The sequence below is a fragment of the Tachyglossus aculeatus genome, chromosome X4 (assembly GCF_015852505.1).
Source record: "Tachyglossus aculeatus isolate mTacAcu1 chromosome X4, mTacAcu1.pri, whole genome shotgun sequence".
In the NCBI taxonomy this organism is placed as follows: Eukaryota; Metazoa; Chordata; class Mammalia; order Monotremata; family Tachyglossidae; genus Tachyglossus; species Tachyglossus aculeatus.
Genome location: NC_052098.1, coordinates 7429621 through 7445572, shown reverse-complemented (window position 1 = coordinate 7445572; position 15952 = coordinate 7429621). Strand labels below are relative to the sequence as shown.

The 15952-nt window shown below is 44.6% G+C and overlaps 1 protein-coding gene and 1 non-coding gene across 2 annotated transcripts in view; both read right to left on the bottom strand.

The window, feature by feature from the left end:
- LOC119947952 (guanine nucleotide-binding protein subunit alpha-14) overlaps positions 1 to 15952 on the bottom strand; it is a 222827-nt gene that overhangs the window by 14361 nt on the left and 192514 nt on the right. The gene's annotated exons all lie outside the window — the stretch shown is intronic.
- LOC119948442 lies at positions 8884 to 9021 on the bottom strand. Its single transcript, XR_005456837.1, has one exon. It is a non-coding gene; the product is annotated as a small nucleolar RNA SNORA7 (small nucleolar RNA).

Sequence of the window (15952 nt, the reverse complement as noted above, 5' to 3'; positions counted from 1 at the left end):
GGTTCAAATCCCGGCTCCGCCACTTGGCTATTTATTTTATTTTGTTAATACGTTTGGTTTTGTTCTGTGTCTCCCCCTTCTAGACTGTGAGCCCACTGTTAGGTAGGGACTGTCTCTATATGTTGCCAACTTGTACTTCCCAAGCGCTTAGTACAGTGCTCTGCACACAGTAAGCGCTCAATAAATACAATTGATTGATTATATTGTACTCTCCCAAGAGCTTAATGCAGGGCTCTACACAAAGTAAGAGCTCAATAAATACGATTGAATGAATGAATATTTTTTGAGTGCTTACCGTGTGCTGAGCCCTGTATGAAGCGCTTCGGAGAGTACAGTACAGTAGGCCAGACATAGTCCATGCCCAAAAGGAGTTTACAGACCAGACAGGGAAAAAGACATTCATTCATTCATTCACTCATTCAATCATATTTATTGAGTGCTTACTGTGCACAAAGCACTGTACTAAGCGCTTGGGAGACTAGAACTATAACAATAAACAGACACATTCTCTGCCCACAATGAGCCCACAGCCTGGGGGGGGTGGGCCGGGGGTGGGACATTAGAATCAATTACAGGTAAATATGTACAAAAGTGCTGTGGGTCCTGGGGGGAGGGGTGAAATCCAACTGCTCTCAGCTTTATTTCAGAAGTTGCTCCACACCCTTTCATTGTTTTGGTTGTCCTTTCCCAAGTGAATGTGGGGCCAATTTGGGGTGGAGCTTAGAGGATGGGGATTTAAGAAGCAAGGGCTTACTGGGGTGAGGCTTTCAGTGAGAGAGCAGATATCCAGCCTGGTTCCTAGGGTTGGTGGGAAGGAATAAACCCCTTACTGGGTCCCCAGTTTTAGAGCCCAGTGCTCCTCCCCCAAAACCCCAGCCAGTACCAGAGTCCACCCAGGAAGAAGAAGGGGAGAGAGGGGAAGTCATGAGATTTGCATGTTGTCTCCTGCTGCATTGCAGCTACCTGCAAAGAGGCGAAGCGGCTACAGTGCCCTGGTCAGAGTGGCTCGCCTGGGCCAGGGCCGCTGCTGCTGAAATAGCAGGAGCAAAAGGTCTTTGGCCTGGGACTTGGGGATGGCACTGTGTATATGACAACTGGCCCCAGGGCTGCCAAAGTGCTTCCTAAACCCAGGCAATCGCCTTGCTCTCAGGCCCTCCAAAACCGCACTGCCTTGGCTCATCCTTTCATTCATTCATTCATTCAATCGGATTTATTGAGAGCTTACTGTGTGCAGAGCATTGTACTAAGCGCTATCCTCACTGAGCTCCGAGGCTGGACCAAAGTCTCTGGCCTGGCCTCGGAGCCTGGTGAGGGAGCATTGTACTAAGTGCTTGGTAGAGTACAATATAACATCAGGCACGTTCCCTCCCCACAATGAACTCACAGTCTAGAGGGGGAATAAGTGGGGACTGCTAAACCCCTTCCTGTTGATGGTCACATGGTCTCTATTACTTGGGGATAAGGTTATCAGCAAGGAATTCTGGAGAACCAATACACAAGATTCAAAGAAACACCCAGACTAAGCCTTGAAGGGATGCGGGAGGCAAACTCCACAAATTCAAAGGAGAGTCACATCTCTGGTGAACTTTTCCTTCTTCCTTTCTCTCTCAGTGTCCCCACTATTTTTTCTAGCTGGAGTTTAAACTAGTTCCCCAACCATCTCTGTCTTCTGGTAAGACCCTGTGAAATTGCATGGTCCGAGGAATCTACTTTTGATGACAAGGCAGTTTCCAGAGCATTAAAATATTTTATATATTACAATACCATTTGTTCTGGGTTCTGGAAATCTTTAGAAAGGGATTTGATTTTGCAAATCATATAAAAATATTTGGAAGATAACTACAGTCCTGAAATGTAATACGATTGATGATGATGATGATGATGAAATGTGTCAGTACCTCTTTCAATGGCTTCATGATTTCCCAAATAGTTATGTGGATAGCCAAACAATCAATCAATCGTATTTATTGAGCGCTTACTGTGTGCAAAGCACTGTACTAAGCACTTGGGAAGTACAAGTTGGCAACATATAGAGACAGTCCCTACCCAACAGTGGGCTCACAGTCTAAAAGGGGACTCACAGTCTAGCCAGTTCTTTAAACAAAATGGGGGGAGGAAGCCTAAGTTATCCAAAGGAAATTTACATTGCAAAATCAGTGTTTCATATCCAAGAATGTACTTTACTCCCAGTTATCAAAATGCAGGACTCTGGCTGTGTTCAAAGTGGGTGAGAAGTTTGCCTTGGTTTCCTTTGGGCCAGAAACCACTTGGGTTGGAACTGTATGCTAACAACATGATCTATATCCTATAAGAAATCGCCAGGGAAATTAATAATTGTGGTAATTGTGGTATTTGTTAAGTGCTTACTACATGCCAGGCACTGTACTAAGTGCTGGGGTGAATATAAGCTAATCAGATTGGACACAGTCCATGTCCCACATGGGCCTCAAAGTCTTGATCCCCAGTTTACAGGTGAACTGAGGCACTGAGAAGTTAGGTGACTTGCCCAAGATCACACAGGTCAAGCATCAAGCAGAAACTCCTCACCATCAGCTTTAAGAATTCACGTAGTCCTCCCCAGCTTCCTATCCTTGCTCTTCTCCCACTACAACCCAGTCCACATACTTCACTCCTGTAACACCAACCCACTATGCCTTGATCTCATCTTTCTTGCCATTGACCTTTTGCTCACACCCTGCTTTCTGGCTGGAACTTCCTCCCCCTTCAGACCACCTCTCTCCCCACCCTCATAACCCTAGTAAAATCGTATCTCCTCCAGGAAGCTTTCCCTGACTAACTCTTCATCTCCCTACTCTATTACCCTTCCTTTCTGGGTTGCCTATGCACTTCGATCTGAATCCACGAAGAACTTTGATATTCACCCTACTCCCACCCCTACAGCACTTATATATATGCTCTTATACTCTGTTAATTTTCCCTTTCTGTAATGTATTTTATTGTTTGTCACCCCCACTAGACTGTAAACTCCTCAAGGGCAGGGATTGTACCAGAGCCCACCCAGGAAGAAGAATGGGAAGAATGGGAAAGTATGGTGCCTGGCACAGAGTACGTGCTTTACAAATACCATAAAAAAAATTGTGACAACAGATGGGCAACCACTAGAGAGTTTTGAGATGCCAGGAGATGTGAGCAGAATTATGTTTTAGAAAAATGATCCAGGTAGTAGAATGAAGTTTGGACTGGAGAAAAGAGAGATAGGAGGCAGGGAGGTCAGTAAGGAGACATGCAGTAGTCAAGGCAGGATAGGATAAGTGCTTGGATCAAGTGGTAGCACTATGGATGGGGGGGGGGCAGGGCTAGAGACACTGTGAAGGTAGAACTGACTGGATTTGGAAACTGACTGATGGAATATGCAGATGGAAGGAGAAAGATAGTCAAGGATAATGCCAAGGCTGCAGGCTTGTGAGTCAGGTAGGATGATAGTGTGTAAATAAGGATGGGAAAGTCAAGGGGAGAACAGGGTTTGAGTGGGAAGATGACAGGGTTCTGTTTTGGATGTGTTAAGTTTGAGGTGTCAGTGGGACAACAAAGTAGAGATGTCCCGAAGGCAGGATGAAATGCGACAATGCAGAGGAGTCGAGAGGTCAGTGCTGAAGAGGTAAATTTGGGAAAGATGGTAGTTGAAGCTATAGGAGCAAATGAGTTTTCCAAGGGAGTGGGTGAAGATGGAAAATAGAAGGGGTCCCAGAACTGAGCCATGAGGGACTCCCACTTTTAGAGAGGAGAGCAAGAGAGAGTAGAAGACTGCTAAAAGAGACTGAGAAGGAGCAGCCAGAGAGATAGGAGGGGAACCAGGAGAGGACAGTGTTAGTGATGCCAAGGTTAGGTAAAGTTTCCAGGACAAGAGGGTGATCCACAGCATCGAAAGCATATGAGAGGTCAACGAGGATTACGATGGCATTGAGTCCATTGGATTAGGCAAGAAGGAGGTCACTGGTGACAGGGAGAGAGAGAGAGAGAGAGAGAGAGCACTTTCAGTGGAGTGGAAGGGATGGAAGCCAGATGGCAAGGGTTCGAGGAGAGAGTATAGACACATAAAATGTTCACTAATAATTCTGTTGAAGAAGGGAAAAAGAGCCATTTCAATAAAGTTTGTTTACCCACAGCAGGTTTTGAGTTAGAGTGTAAACCCAGGCATTTGGGTTAATTCCCTTCTGATGCCCAATAAATGTTAAGTACTATCCAGATTTTTAACGAATATGAAAGATAATTCAAAATTAATCACTTCAGACCCAAGTTGACCACGCTTTCCACTTCTTTTGCCACAAGACAGTTTGCAATCATGTGTTCTTTTTATTGAGGTTTAAATTCAATTCTTTCCTTTGCCCTATAAACTTAATGGCATGTCAACTGACTTGAAACCAAGTAAATGAGATTAGACTGAGAAATGTAATCAAAACACGGACAAAGGGGAAAAGGGTGTCTTCAAGTGCTTGTGCAGGCACATTGAACTCAACTGACAACTACTGCATGATTCCTGAGAGAAGCTAGACAAATGGCCCCTCTAATATTTAATAGAAAAACAATGGGACTTTCAAGAAAAGCCAGTGTCCAATAAATGGTTCCACTGATATTTAATAGAAGAACAGTGTAGCATCTAATTATTTTTTTTCCCCTTCAAAACAGATTTTTCATTCAAGCAAATGTAAATCAAGGGAAATGGCTCAAGTCAACACCAGCTTCACCCCTGAGGATGCCACACAGCATTTAATAGTGAATCCCTGCATCCCGCACATTCCTCTTCACTTGCAAAGCAAACCCCCTCTAGGAGGCCCTTCTCAACTGATCCCCACCTCCTTAGTCACGTTGGGTCCAAATCGCTTCTGCTTGAATTCGAATTTGGCCAATGTGATCAATTTGCCTAGGAAGTAGTCTCACCCCATCCTTCCCAACCCAGCCATCCTGAACCCTCCCCACAGCTTGGGCATACCCCCTATCTCCCCACTCCCTCTGCACCCCGATCTGGACTATGAGCTCGTCGCGGGCAGGGAATGTGTCTGTTTATTGTTATATTGTACTCTTCCAAGCCCTTAGTACAGTGCTTTGCACACAGTAAGTGCTCAATAAATACAATTGAGTGAATGAATGGTTTTTGTAACTTTTTTGTGTGTGCAACAGAATAGAGCTTGCTCCAGCTGTTGCCCCTGCCCCAACCTTTTCTGGGTCAGACTGTCCGCACTCCTGAAAAGCTGGGGAGCCAAAGGTGGGATGGAAATGGTGGCAGAGGATGGGGTTAGAAAGGGGAAGAGGAGACTTAGCAGAAAACATCTGATGTTCTCCCCCACCCCCACTCGCCTTTATTGCTACCTGTTCTCTTTCTGCGCCACCCTAACCGGCCCCAGCTTCAGCCATTTGACGTTTTGCTGGTGAGTGAGGAGGCAGGCAGCAACCGTGGCGTGGTGTCATCCATATTGGGGCTGCGGAGGGGGGAATGGAGTGGATTTTGATTGGAGGGGGCTCAGTGAGACTAGGGGAGCTGGGGGAATTGGGGAGGTGTAGGGATGGGTGAGTTTTGATTACAGAAAGCTCTGGGATGCCAGGGAGGGGAAGAGCGGGTGGGCCACCTACAGGCATGTGAGAGATGAGGGTGGGTCCAGCTTTATGCAGCCTAACTGGATAGGGGTCAAACATGTAGGTTTGGAGGCTCCAAAGGCAGCAAAAGTAAGTCCCTTGATGAGAAACTGTCACGTCAACCCATTAGCCACTCTTAAGCTCCTTGAGGGCAGGGATCGTGTCTAACATCTCTATTTGTGTTTTTCCAAGCACTGAGTATGTGCTCTGCACACAGTGAGCACTCAATAAACACCACCGACTGACTGATCTATGATCTGCCTCTTGGACCTATTGTATGGTTGCAATTTGTGTCCACCATTCAGTTTTTCCGTAAGGGCAGGAACTGTTACCAAGAAACTAGTTCAGTGCCTGGCACACAGGGATACTGATGACGGTGATGATGTTGAAGATGATGATGAATAAAGTTCATTCAGTGGTCATCTGAACCACATCCTTTTCTCAACTTCCTTTTGTGTTCTGACAATTCAGGACTCCCCCAGTCTTAGACATTCAGATTTGGAGATTTGGAAATCCCCCAGCCTTAACTTTGTTCTGACGAATGCAAACTTCAACTTTGACTTGCTCCCGCTGAGGAATGGAAGAGAAAATGAGGAAATCGCTTGATAGATGGGTAACCTGAGGCACAGAACATAATGGATTTGGACCTTCGAACCCACGGAATTCTTCAGACTGTGAGCCCACTGCTGGGTAGGGACTGTCTCTATATGTTGCCAACTTGTACTTCCCAAGCACTTAGTACAGTGCTCTGCACACAGTAAGCGCTCAATAAATACGATTGATTGATTGATTGATTCAGAAGGGCAGTGTAGAGCTCTGAGACTCAAGGACCCAGGTTCAATGCTGACTTGCTGGGTGTTCCCTGAAAAAGCCAACTTGCCTCTCGGGACCTCAGTTCTCTCCTGCCTAATGATAGTGATTGGAAAATACTGGGCTATAGCAGTCAGTCGATCATATTTGTTGAGCACTTGCTCTATGCAGAACACCATACTAAGAGCTTGGGGGAGTACAATGCAACAGAGTTGGTAAAGGTGTTCCCTGCCTACAATGAGGGAGCTTACAGTCTAGAGGGGGAGACAAACATTAATATAAATGAGTAAATTACGGATATACACATAAGTGTTCTGGGGGCTGTGAGAGGAGTGAATAAAAGGTGTAAATAATAATAATAATAATAATAGCGTTTATTAAGCACTTACTGTGTGCAAAGCACTGTTCTAAGCGCTGGGGAAGTTACAAGGTGATCAGATAGTCCCACGGGGGGCTCACAGTCTTCATCCCCATTTACAGATGAGGGAACTGAGGCCCAGAGAAGTGAAGTGACTTGCCCAAAGTCACACAGCTGGCAATTGGCAGAGCCAGGATATGAACCCATGACCTCGGACTCCAAAGCCCGTGCTGCTTCCACCAAGTGTTTGGGCGACACAGAAGGAAATGGGAGATAAGGGAAATGAGGGATTAGTCAGAGAAAGCCTCTTGGAGGAGATGTGCTTTTAATAACATTTGTGGGTGTCGGATATGAATAGGGAGGGTGTTCGAGGCCAGAGGCAGGACGTGGATGAGAGGTTGTTGGCAAGATAGATAAGATCGAGGTACAGTGAGTAAGTTGGAGGAGTGGAGCGTGTGGGTTGGGTTGTAATAGGGGAGCAGGGGGTGAGGTAGGAGGGGGCAAAATGGTTGAGTGCTTTAAAGCCGATGGTAAAGAGGTTCAGTTTGAGATGGATGGGCAACCACTGGAGGTTCTTGAGGAGTTGGGAAGCATGGAGGCCAGCAAGGAGGCTGATGCAGTAAATCAAGGTAGGATAGGAGAAATTCTAGGATTAACATGGCAGCAGTTTGGATGGTATCAGGCTTCAAAAATAAGATGCAGCATGCCGCTTGAGGCAAAAACAAATGGACTCATGGGAGCTGTTATGATCATCAGCGATGGCCCCGAAGGCACTGCAACTTTTTAGGGGTATCTTGCCTGAGAAAGCCCAGAATCTCAGCTGGTTCCCACTAAGGTCTATGCACAACCTTCTGGTTCCCGGTGGAGTGGGGATAAAGGTGAAAGAAAAACTGAATCTGGTTCAGGGGGAGGAGGCAGACAGTGGAGGGAAGGTAGTCCCCATAGGCAAAGCAGCTGCCCTCCTTCTCCAACTCTCTCCCCAGGCAGCCATCATGAGGAGCAGTCCTCAGGAGGCAACATCCCAGTGCCCTTCAGACAATTCATCTCATGATCAGAGATGGAGGCTGTGCCGCCTCCCCGGGAGAACTTATGTATAGGTTTAAATTTCATTCGGTCAACTATACTGAACTGTACAATTTTAAGTCTGCTGCTGACTGTAATTGGAAGCAAGGACAAACACAACACCAAAAAAAAAAAAAAAAAATCTCCCAAAGGCCCTACATCTGGAGGCCCTCAAAAGTAAACATCACATTTTTAAGCTAGGAAAAACTGATAGTACCCATGCATGTATTTAATTAAAACATCTTTCATATCAGATTAAGAACACAAGATGACAACGAGCAGGACAACGAGTGGGATGTGGTCCAGGACATTGAAAGCAGAAAGCCCAGCATGGCACGGCCCCTAGCAGCGAGCTCCACTGCTTCCACAATCACCTGTGGGGCTGTTTTCCTATACGTAAGTCAGCCCGGGCTGCAAGGCTGAGCAGCTCGGAGGTTTGTGCCTATCTTCTTGGTTTGCTTTGTTTCCATCAGTGACTCAGACAGCCTGGAAATCAAAGTCTCGTTCCAATATTAGGAGTGAACTTAGGGAACTTTGGAAATTTGGGAGCTTTCCCTGACTCTGCATTCCAGGGATTTCCTAGCCATCAGGGTCAAAAAGTGACAGTGCTGATGGCTGAAGGCAACAGCTGCTACCACCAGCTGGGAGATTCAGTTCCCACCCAAAGCTTCCCAGTCCATCTGAAGGTATGTGCCTTGGGGGAAGTCTGTGTCTCCCTGGGGCTTCCACAAATTCTCAAGGGTTTGGAGGGAGTTTATTGCAGAAACCCATTAATGTGGTGGGTGTTTTCTCATTTTGGCTTTTGAGACACTGCCACCAGGAACAGGGGATTCTTGTCTTGTCTTATGCTGTTGAGTCGTCTCCAACCCATAGCGACACCATGGACACATCTCTCCCAGAATGCCCCACCTCCATCTGCCATCATTCTGGTAGTGTATCCATAGAGTTCTCTTGGTAAAAATACAGAAGTGGTTTACCGTTGCCTCCTTCCATGCAGTAAACCTGAGTCTCCGCCCTCAACTCTCTCCCATGCCGCTGCTGCCCAGCATAGGGGAGTCTTGACTTGTAGCAGGTTGCCTTCCACTCGCTAGCCACTGGCCAAGCTAAAAATGTAATGGGTATGCTTCTGCTTGACTCTCCCTCCTGTAGTCGATACTGGTAGAGTACTGGAAACTCTCCAGGTGTGACCCTGAGAGGGTAACAGGGGATTCAGAACCTCATGTTTTTGACCAAAAGTCACCATTCATTTCATTTTGATAAGCCACCATTCATTTTGAGAACCAGCATGGCATAGTGGATAGAGCACGTATCTGGGAGTCAGAAGGTCTAATACCGGCTCCACCACTTGTCTGCTGTGTGACCTTGGGTAAGTCACTTAACTTCTCTGGGCCTCAGTTACCTCATTTGTAAAATGGGGAGCAAGACTGTGAATCCCATGTGGGACAGGGACTATGTCCAACCCAACTTGCTTGTGTCCACCCCAGTGCTTAGTACTGTGCCTGGCACATAGTAAGTGCTTAACAAATACCATTATTATTATTAGACCACGAGCCCAATGTGGGACAGGGCTCTGACTGAACCGATAATGATACTAATAACAATGATGGTATTTGTTAAGTGCTTTCTATGTATCACGCACTCTTCTCAGCACTGGGTTAGAGAAGCTTCATTGCCATAGGAATAGGGAGGGGGCAATGGACTTCAGGGCTTCTACCCATCCCCCTCCCTTCCTATGAAGCACTTTGATCTCCTGGGGTTAAAGGAGTTTTAGAAATCTCAATTTTTATGGGAGCATGCTTTGTAGGCAATTATAAAGATGGCAGGTAGTTAAGCACCTTTCCCTGAACCATACCATGAGAACAGAGACAGTCACACAAAAATCAATTACTTCATCTTCCACAGCTTTTCAGAGTTAATGAAATTTGCCAATCAGAAACAGCTTTTCCCATAGGCCAACAGGTAGGTGATGTTATGAAGAGAGAAAAAGAACATTACAGGGTAAGCAATTTTCCCGATAATTAAGTGGCCATGTGAGGCTTTTGTTATTTTGTCTGCTCTCTGCACATTTCCCTGCTTCCCAAATTCTGCATTTCCCAATTTTCCCAGGTCCATGTGAGGTTTCTCTTCCTATTTTATCAGGTCCGTTCATAAGGCTATTCAGCTAAGATGAAACACCACAGCCAACCTTCTAAAAAAAAGCCTTAAATATTATTGAATTTTTAAGTATAATTTGTCCAGTCTTCACACACTCTGAAGCTTAAATTAAAATACATATAGTATATGTATACATATACATATAGTATAGTATAGTATATATAGTATAGTAAATACATATAGTAAAATTTCCAGAGCCTAATTCTGGTATATTCTTGCTTTATCTGTTTTTAGTGCTTCATTTCTTCCACTCTTTTCAATAGGCTGAAATTTTTTGAGCAATGCCACAACAAATATTTGGGTCACAGCTTGCTTTAATGATTTGCATTTGAAATGGTGGTTTAATCCTTTATGCATTTTTTGCTTTGCTTTCATTGTACAAGGAAAAGCCACAGGCATGGATGAGAAGCATTCCCTATCTTCTATAGCTCAGGGTCATATCTTGATGACTGGCATCTCCTATGCCTAGAAATTTGCACACTCTACAAGAAACCCCTTCCAGTTAACAGAGCGGATGCCCTGTTCTCTCTCTCGCTCTCTCTGACAAGGCTAGCAATCTTCCTGCCCCAACTACCACCATAATGCTATAAGCAATTTGATATATATTCCTTAGAGTTTACTTAGAGTCCAGGATATTCAGTTTTCTTCCATAACACACCACGGGGAGAACACTGTGGGGAATTCAGGATGTTCTTCTGACAACATGCGTCTCTCGGGATTGAAAATGATGTGGTCAGAATCAATCAATAAATCAATGGTATTTATTTATTTTTTAACGGTTTTTGTTAAGTGCTTACAATGTGCCAGGCACTGTACTAATGGCTAGGATAGACGCAAGTTACTCAGGTTGGACACAGTCCATGTCCCATGTGGGGCTCACGGTCTTAATTCCCATTTTACAGATGAGGTAACTGAGCCACAGAGAAGTTAAGCGACTTGCCCAAGGTCACGTAGCCAACAAGTGGCAGAGCGGGGATTAGAACCCAGGTTCTCTGACTCCCAGGACCGTGCTCTTTCCACTAGGCAACACTACTTATTTATTGAGTGCTTGCTGTGTGCAGAGCACTGTACTAAGTGCTTGGGAGAGTACAATACAACATAATTTGTAGAGATGTTCTCTGCCCACAACTAGTTACAGTCTAGAAGAAACCCTGTGTGTATGTGTGCTGCTTTTGTGAAGCCGTGTGGACTAAACATGAGTTTACTTTGATGCAGTGGTATCAAAATTGGTTAATGTGGTCTGTGGGAGTTCAGTACCTATTTCTGAAAGGTGTTTTCTCTGCATGTGCCATCCAGAACCCACCAGAAACCAGAGAAGCTACCGTCCACCAACACTGGAATGTTGGAATGAATCATGTTTACTGAGCACTAACTGTGTAATAATACATTTTATTCTTCACATTCTAAATTTATTTTGGAGAAAAAATGAAATTGGCAAAACTCTTCAATACCTTCTCTCTTGTTCAAACCCTTCATTCCACTCAAGCTAACCTTCTAACCGTGCCTTGTTCTCAACTGTCCCCCTGCCTGGGAACTCCCTTCCCCAGAAAATTCACCACATTGCAGCCTTCCCCACCTTCAAAGCCCTGCTAAAATCCTCCAACAGGCCTTACTCAACAAGTCATCAGCATCCGAGATCTTCTCAACCTTTCAGACACCTCCTCTTGCATTTGTATATTATATATACCCATCTTCAGCACTTAGTGGTGGTAATAGTAATTACTAAGTGCTTACTGTGCATAGCACTGTACTAAGCACTGGGGAAAAATACCCAGGTCAATGATAGTCACGGTCCTTAGCCCTCTAGGGGCTCACAAACTAAAAAAAGCTGGGAGAGGGTTTGGCAACAGACAAAATAGGAAAAATGAAATAAAAGAAATACAAAAAGGAGCTTGGAAAAATGAAATAAAAGAAATACAAAATCCTTGTATTTCTTGAAACTTGAAAGGGAAAGAGTCCAGTAAGTCTGGTGGTGAAGGGGACCTGTAGGGGGCTCAGGGTGCAGTGACAATCAAGACTTCCCAAAGGTCTAAAATGTGTTGTACCTGTGTGTGTGTGTGTGTGTGTGTGTGTGTGTGTGTGTGTGTAGGTACACACAGGTACAACACATACATATATATGTGTGTGTATACAACTCTTGCATTTGAATATACATATTCAATTATTTTATATTATTATTATTATTGTGATCTTTGTTAAGCGCTTACTGTAAGTTCGTTATGGGCAGGGAACGTGTCTGCTAATTCTGTTGTCTTGCACTCTCCCAAGTGCTTAGTACAGTTCTCTGCACATAGTGCTCAGTAAATACAATTGTTGATGATGATGATGATTGCTATGCATCAAGCACTGTTCTAAGCACTGAGGTAGATACAAAGTTAATCATGTTGGACACAGTCCCTGTCCCACATGGCACTCACAGTCTAAGCAGGAGGGAGAACAAGTGTTGAATCCCCATTTTAAAGTTGAGGAAACTGAGGCACAGAGAAGTGAAGTGACTTGCCCATGGTCACACAGCAAGCAATAGGCAGAGCTAGGATTAGAACCCAGGTCCTTTTACAAAGGAGAAAACTGAAGCACAGAGCAGTTAAATAACTTGCCCCAGCTCACACAGCAGGCACATGACAGAGCTGGAATTAGAACCCAGTCCCTCTAACTCTCAGGCCCACGCTCTTTCCACTAGGCCATGCTGCTTCTCAATTATTATTGTTATTATCATTATTATTATTAGATAGGGGTAAGGCAGTTGTGTGAATGTCTCCTTCTCAGGGAGTGTCAGGGAAAGAGGGAGAAGAAATTTTTGTGCTCAGCCCCTGCATGTGGTCAGCCCCAGTGCCCCGTGAGGACCAAAAAGGGGGCAGAAGAGAAGGAACAAGCATGGATCCTTTTGCCCCCTTTGCTCCCTCCTAATTACTTTCTGTCACTTTCCTCCTCCCTCTTCCCCTCCCTCTCTGTCTTTGTTCCCTCAGAACTCACTCCTTCATAGATCTTCCCCCAATCCTCAGACTCCAAGCTCAAAATGGAAAGTTGTACCTCCCCGGCAACTATCAATAATTAAGTACCTCAGGACTGGGACACCAGTCTTACTAATTCCACATCAACTGGTTGGCTTTTATAAATGCAACTGGAAAGCAGCTCACTGCATGCTGAGGTTAGAAAGCTAAATCATTCCTCAGTTCCTTGCCTCTGCTTTGAAAGGACAAGAGGCTGTCGCTCAGTGAAATAAAGGTTTCCCCAAAAGCCCCGAATTGAGAGGTTAGCTAATCTACTTGTATAAGGCCAGTGAAAAAAATGGGCATTCATAGAAAACCCCATTTTCTATGCATGATGCTTGTTGGACTGTTTCCATTTCATACAGCATAATGAACTTGAAGACAATTCAGAAAATTCACACCAGTTAGGTTCCCAGGAGAATTTTTCTCTTCTTCAAACATGTTGACTTCCTTCTTGCATGAAGTCTTTCAAACCAAATGTAAAAGGGGGTCAAGTTTCCTAGATTTTGAAAGAAGGGCTTTGCGAGTCAAATGTGTGAACCATATTTATATCGGGAGCAGAAAAAGAAGTTTTTCAGATGGGAGAGAGTGGTTAGGGATGTAAATCTAAAGCATGCCTTTGGAGAAAACTGGGTTTGGCACCAAAGACACAACCCAGGCAAGTGAAAAATTTAGGGGATATTTGGTCTCTGGTTTTTAGAATCTCAAAGCTAAAGATGCCTTAATTTTCCTTGCCACAGAGAAGAGAGGAATTATATTACTTGCTGGTGACTGACTTTTTTACTGCAGATCTGTTGGTTTGCTAGATTGCAAGCTACTTGAGGACAGGGATCGTGTCTTCTACATGATAATAATAATAATTGTGGTATTTATTAAGCACTTATTATGTGCCAGGCACTGTTACTAAGCATTGGGGTAGATACAAGCTAATTGGGTTGGACAGAGTCCCTGTCCCACATAGGGCTCACACTCTTATTCCCCATTTTCAGATGAGGTATCTGAGGTACAGAGAAGTGAAGTGACTTGCCCAAGTGCACACAGCAGACATGTGACCGTGCTGGAATTAGAACCCAGGACCTTCTGACTCCCTGGCCATGCTCTATCCACTAGGCCACACTGCTTCTGTAAATCTGTCGTACTCTCCCAAACACTTAGTATACTATTACTACTACTACTACAATTACTACTACTACTACTACTACTACTACTACTACTACTAAAGGTACTTCTTAAGTACTTTCTATGTGCCATGCACTGTTCTAAGTGCTGGGGTAAATACAAGATAATCAGGTTGGACATAATCCCTGACACACAGGGGCTTATAGTCTAACTAGGAGGGAGGAGGATTTAATCCCCAGTTTCTAGATGAGGAAACTGAGGCACACAGTAGCTAAGTGACTTGCCTAAGATCACACAGCAGACAAGTGGCAGAGCTGGGATTAGAACCCAGGTCTTCTGATTCCCAGGCCCATGCTCTTTCTACTAGGTCACCGTCACCCTGCTTCTTGATTACTGCCCTGTGATCAATAGATAGTATTTATCGAGTGCTTACTCTGTGCAGAGTACTCTACTAAGTACCTGGGAGAGGAGTCTGTATACAGTTGGTGCTCAGTAAGTTCAACTGATTGATTCTTGACTATTGAAGATGCCTACTAGCAAATGACAACGTTTGCTATCCTTAGATTCTTTTGGAATAGCTCTTTAATCAATCAATCATATTTATTGAGCACTGACTGTGTGCAGGGCACTGTACTAAGCACTTGGGAGAGTACAATATAACAGAGTTGGTCGATTAATTCCCTGTTCCTCTTGTTCCTGACATCCCACGCACTTCACGTCTCTAACACCAACCTACTCACTGAACCTCAATCTCATCTATTTTCACCGCTAACTCCTTGCCCACGTTCTGCCTCAGGCCTGGAACTCCCTCCCTCCCCCTTCATATACGACAGACCACCACTCTCCTCTACTTTAAAGCCTTACTAAAATTACATCTCTCCCAAGAGGCCTTTCCTGACTAAGCCCATATTTTCCCTACTACTCCCTCTCCCTTCTGCATTGTCTATGCACTTGGATCTTTAAGCACTTGATATTCACCTCAGCCTCAACCCTACAGCACTTATGTACAAATTCATAATTTATTTTTACATGTCTCCCCCTCTGGGCTATAAGCTCTCTGTGGACAGGAAAGGTGTCTAACAACTCTGTTGTATTATAATCTCCCTACTGCTTAGTTCAGTGCTCTGCATACGGTAAGCGCTCAGTAAATACCATTGATTGACTGATTCCAGCCCTCTGAAGCCTGGAACATATTTGTTTCTTTGATGTGCCCTTCAGTATCGAAGAGCCCTCAATCTATTAACTCGCTGACCTTGAGCAAATTCCTTTCATGCCCTGGAGCCCCCTAAGGGTTGTTACATGGGGAAAAAATGAGATGAGAATCAAGAAAGAAATAGAAGTAGAAGTGAGAGCACCATAAGAATGACTGTAATTGATTGTGGCCAGCTTCTGGACGGAGCACCATTGGCTTTCACCAGATCTCTGGCCCAAATAACTTTCCAGCCTCCCTTGTCTCTCTAACTCATTGCCTTGGCTCTGCACAAAGTCACTTTGGTCCTGGCAAGGAACCAGCTGAGAGAGGTGTGAAGGTCTGGGTACATGGAAAGGAATAATTACCATAAGGATGCTCAGGGAATAATTAGAGTGTGTGAGTTGCTAATGACATTTTTATCTTCAAACTTTTTAAAAGGACATGTGTTTTGCAAATGTTTCACAATCAGCTTACTTTTGGCTAGGCCATCTGTCCCTACCAAATATATAGGAGCCTCTCGGCTGCCCCAGTCTGTTAAGAATCCTCTTCTGGGCAAGAGTAAATGGAAAAGTTATGGACTCTAGCACTGCGCGTGGCTTTTGTGAGTTATTGCTGTTGGGGATGAGGTAGCAGGGAAGGGTTGGGGAATGGGGTGGGGGAGAAAAAGTGTTAAAT